This window comes from Medicago sativa, chromosome 6 (genome assembly GCF_051527215.1).
Source record: "Medicago sativa cultivar Bolivia chromosome 6, Bolivia_mono, whole genome shotgun sequence".
Lineage (NCBI taxonomy): Eukaryota > Viridiplantae > Streptophyta > Magnoliopsida > Fabales > Fabaceae > Medicago > Medicago sativa.
In genome coordinates, this window is record NC_140754.1 from 44951701 (window position 1) to 44956940 (window position 5240).

The 5240-nt window shown below is 38.5% G+C and overlaps 1 long non-coding RNA gene across 1 annotated transcript; it reads left to right on the forward strand.

Annotated features, from left to right (window-relative positions):
- Positions 1 to 2200: 2200 nt before the first annotated feature.
- On the forward strand, positions 2201 to 4888 carry LOC146915440 (uncharacterized). Its single transcript, XR_015013333.1, has 2 exons — positions 2201 to 2759; positions 4677 to 4888. It is a non-coding gene; the product is annotated as an uncharacterized LOC146915440 (long non-coding RNA).
- The last annotated feature ends 352 nt before the right edge of the window (positions 4889 to 5240 follow it).

Below are 5240 nucleotides of genomic sequence, written 5' to 3' on the forward strand. Positions count from 1 at the left end.
GAGTCAACAACAAAGTTCCTTCACCAATGGATCGAAAGAGAGATTAGTTCTCCATAGCAAGCGGCTGCCTTAGGGTTTCTATTTTGTGAAAAGTGAATGAGCAGCCCTAGCAGCGTTTTTTAGTTTTTATAATACATGGGAGAAACAGGCCTTAAAAGTATCGGGTCAAAAATTATAAGTTGTCTCAAAATTAATTATTTAAAATAATGTCTGGAACAAAACGGGATTATTTGACTCCTGTGAGCACCGAACTGGGTTTTGGCCTCGAAATGAAAGCTGTAGAATTTTCTCTTAGCTTTCCAATGCATGGTCGTAGGCCTCAAACCGATAAAAGAAGCTCCAGTTATTCCCGGTGCAATGAAAGGTGTAAAATTACTATTTATTCAGAAAATAAGTAGGTGATCGTACCTGATTAGAAGGTGACTGCCGGTGCTTTGAATGCGTTGGTTTAGACGGTGGTGGAATGCGTCAGAATGCTTCTTGGAGCGGATGGGGTATGTGTACCTGCAGGCACTCCGACGCTCAAGTCAGTAGAGATTAGAGAGTGAGGGTTTAAAAGGAAGAGATAGATTCTACCTTGGGGACTGCGATGAGTCCCCTATTTATAGAGGTGGAGGGCTGTAGAGCCGTTGTAATGACACACTTGGCTTTGGCGGTTACGAAATTATGGGAAGTGTAACCGCTAGAGAGTTTATTGTAGGAACGTGCAGAGAGACGTTGTGGTTCGTTTGAACCAGTCTCACTCGCTCCGTGCACCCCCCTCACGAAGAAGGGGTGTGCCGTTGCTCTTGATGAAGAGTGATGACTTAAGTGCAGGCGTTTTGATTGTTCGTGGTCGGTTTTGGAAAGGAGGTTCGCTTTCGTGTGCTCTCTTGTTCGAGAGTGAGGTGAGTCTTATCTGTCAAATGTGACGACGTCACCTAATTCAGGAACTGTTAGCAATGGTGATTGAGAGTGCCATGAGAACTAGGCGAACGAGTGTGTGAACACATTCACTATCCTCAGAACCTCGTTTGTCCTCTGACTAAGTAAGTTCGCCAAAGAGGTGAGTTATGTTCGGCCTCTGAGTGCTCGGTCAAGCAGGTTCAGGCAAAAATATTCCCTCGTCAGGAGGTTTGGTCGAATGTCATTCCGTAATTATTGCCCCCGTCTCGAGGGAGAAATTGAGGAGACACGACCTTTGGTTTCTGAATGACACGTGTAAAGGCTATTGTAGTACTTGAGTACCTATAGTCTGCAGAGTGTTCTTGGTTTGTGTTCCCAAGATGTCATCAGTACCGTTGATTTAATCCTGATGTTTAAAGAACTGCTACGAGTGATCAGAGCCCTTGGATGGATGATTTGATTTGATCAGGATCGCATGTATGCTACTTGAGTAAGGAGTCGTATGTGGAGGGTTGCATTGGATTGGGGCCTCGCGACCTTTGAGAAGGTTTATGAAACGAGTATAAATAGTTCAAACGTTGTTTGGAACATCACTGCATTTTCATTTCTCAGAAACTTAGAAGCTTTTCCAAGAGTTCCTTCAAAGGCGAAGCATTTTCGAACCTTCAACTTCTCACTTTCAAGTCCAGTTAATCCATCATAGCAGGTAATTCTCAGATGACTCCTTTTCTTTCGTTTCTGTGCTTTTGATTTCCTTAGTTTTTGATTTTAGAAACCGTAGTAATGCATGCTTTTAGGGTAGAAGTTACTCCGACTCGGTGGTTTCCACCGTGAGTCAAGAGTTTTTAGGATTTTGATGTCTGTTTCTTGTAGAAGTTAGAGAAACATTGGCGACATGCTTTGGTTTCATTCATAAGCTTTGGGCCTCTCCGCCGAGAATTGGTTTCCTCGACATGTGGATAGATTTTATCTCTTAACCTTTAGCGGTGGTGTTTGATCCCTTCCTCTCCGTGGTTGACCTGATGGGTGAAGGAATGGTGGATCTGAATGTTGGATTCACTTTATCCTTTGCTTTTTTAGGTCTTTTATGGCAAACGAGGGAGCTGCTGCGCCTGTCTCTTCTTGGTTGGGGGAAGATCCCCTGGAAACGGAGTCAGCTTTTGCTACTGATGGAGTGGGTGAGATTCCCTTTGGGACCATCGGAGAAGTTGTTGGGTATTTGTGTTGGCTGCATTATTGCTAAAACAAATATGCTTGTTCTGTAAGTTGGAACCAATGTTCCAACATCCTGACATGGTTTGTAACAGCCCGATTTTTCGCTAGGTTTATTTTATTTATTTATTTATGTGTGTTATACGTGCTCTTATGTGATTATTTGCCTCTGTGTGTATTTTTGGTTGGGATTCGTAGAATTTGGTGTTAGAGGGGTATTTTAGTCATTTTGGACTTAGGGGCATTTTGGTCATTTTGAGGGCAGTGGCAATTTTGTAATTTTGCAGAAAGTTATTTTTTTTTAGTGTTTAGTGAGAGTTACTATTTTACCAAGTTACTAGAGGGTGTAGTAATTATTTTATTTACCGTTAAGTGACCGTTAGTGTTATATTTTACCGGTAAGTGAGTAGTAACATTTTGAGGTTGAATTAGAAATGGGTTAGGCCCATTAAGGTTGGTGAGATAAGCCCAATTAAGTGAGCCTATATAAACTAATGTTAGTGAGAAGAGATAGGGTTACAAACATTTTCATTTCATTTTCATTGAGAAGAGAAGAGATAGAGGTTAGATGGAAGAACAAGATCAAGGGTTAGAGCTTGAAGAGGGGATTCATCATCTAGGAGCTAAATTGAAGCTTGGGTTAGAGAATCTTGGAGCTAGAGGTAAGAGGGTTAGGTTTCAACCATAATTCATCTTTTTTTTTCTTTACCCATTTTTGTTAAATTGATGAATTGAACCTAATTGTTGTAAAATTCGTGCATAATTGTTGTTGTTATGTTTGAGAACATGATTTATGTGATAATTGCATGTTAGTACATGAATTAACATGTTCAAATGTATAGTTGTTGGTGTTTTGTGTTCTTGAGCAAGTTTGATGAGAATTGATGTTGTGATGTTGAATTGTGCATGAATTTGTACTCATTAGTTGTTGTTATTGATTTAGAATATGTTGTTGTTGAATTGGTACTTTGGGTATCAAGATTGGTGAATTAATGATGAGATTTGATATTGTTATTGAAAGTTGAGAATGAATTGAGAAATTGGTGAATTTGGTTATGTTGATGATTTAATTCCAAAACTTGTATGTGTTTAAGTGTATTGAACCTATTTTGACCTATAAACACTTTCTGGAACTTGTTTTGGTGAATTGGGGGGGATTGAAAATTGGATTTTAGGGTAAAATGGGTTAGAACCCGTAACAGAGTTCTGGAATTCTGATGAAGGACGCTTTCGCGTGCTTAGGACGCTTAAGCATCCCATCAGCGTCCCAGAAGCGTCCCAACAACGTGCTGTTCCAGGAGTTCTGGAACTAGGACGCTAAAGCGTGCAGAGGACGCTTTCGCGTCCTAGCCCCAGTTCAGCAATTTTTGATTTTTGATTTCGAGCACTTGGGGACCAATCCGATACTTCTAAAATGTTTCTTTGGACATAATTAACCTCTGTTTACACCTTTAATCCTACTGGAACATGATTTGAATTGGTTTGGACTTGAATTTATGAAAATCGTCTAACTTTTGTAAAAACGGTCCAAACGTTGATTTTTCCAAAAACCCGTTTTCTCCGGAAATTGAAGTGGGATTAGAGTTGTATAATGTTTATATGATTTCTAAAAATGGTTGTGATTGGTTCCATCAAGTTTGAACTTGTTTTGCTTTGAAAATGGAAAATTTTGTGAAAAGTGATAAAATGAGACGAACTTTGAGTTTTTCGTGAATTCGTCGCATTTGGCCGATGAAATGCTTATGTAACCTCTACTGCACACATATGTGAATTGTGAGAATACAAGGCATAGGCAATTGAGCTTGTTTATTTGGTTTTGACTCAAATGTTCAATTAATTTAATGTTGTGATTTTGAGAGACCAACTTGACTAAAGATGACTTTTGAGAATCAATTGATTGTGAATCCTTTATGGAGAGTTATTATATGTTATGTGGAGATGATTGGTGTTGTAATTATGTGACAACTACATGTTGTGTGATTTTGGATGTGGTTGGTGATTGTATATATGATATGTGGTGGTGAATTGTTAATGATTGCATATATACAAGTATTGGTGATGGTGAGGTGATTATTGTTTGTGTGAACATATGCATTTGTAGTTGAGTCATATGTTCATGCATACATGACTGATGGTGGTGGATTTTATATCCAATGGAGGTGATTACGATGTTTTTGTTGCATCGAAGGTGACGACCTTGAGGTGTTTTGGTACCACATGCATCTAGATGAGTCTAGAGACATTGCATAAACTGTTGGTGGATTGAATTTCAATTAAGATGTGTTTGATGGTTGATTATTGCTAATTGTACTTGCGGATTGAATTGTTAATTGTTGATTGACAAGGTGAGGTTGTGATATGTGTATGATACACTGGTGGACATGAACTTGGTATGATGATATTGAATGATCTTGGAATATTTATATGTTGAGAATATTGTGGAATTATGTATGGATTGTCATTCTTTATCCTTGATTATATCTTTCATCTTCAAAGTTCTTGTTAATCTTATATGGATTATGATGATGTAATGCTAACCCTCAGTGGTTTACCACCTACCTTTCCGTATGGACGGGTAGATGGAGTGCAGGATGCTTAGTCTGTTTGCTTGATGTTGCCGAGGAGTGGAGTTCCTCTTTTATCTATGCAAGTGTCTAGATTAGGGCTCTGATCTAGGATAGTTCTTGCATGTTGTTTTATTTGATTATGTATTTGGATTTGAGATGTTATGGTTGTTGAGATTTGGAGGATACACTTGTATTAAGTTGAGATTTGGAGATGTTTATGAATTGTATGTATATGTTCCGCTGCTATGTGATGTGACATGATCTTTATGCATGCATGTATGTATTGTGGTTTATTCGAAGACGTAACATCTATTTCTAGAATATTTCTGATGTATTCGCGCGTTTTACCGCTTAATAGAAATAGGGTGTTACATGGTTCAGTGTGCCTGCGTTCATGCCTATATGTACGCAAGCCCTTTATTGTTTAAGGAAACAATATTTTCTTAACTTATTGATCAAGCAACGCGCATATCATCTAAGAATCAGCTGTGGAATATTTCTAAAGTAGATATTATATTTTAGGAAATATTTATTATTGTTTGGAACGCTCCTATAAATGTTCTGACATTTTAGGAC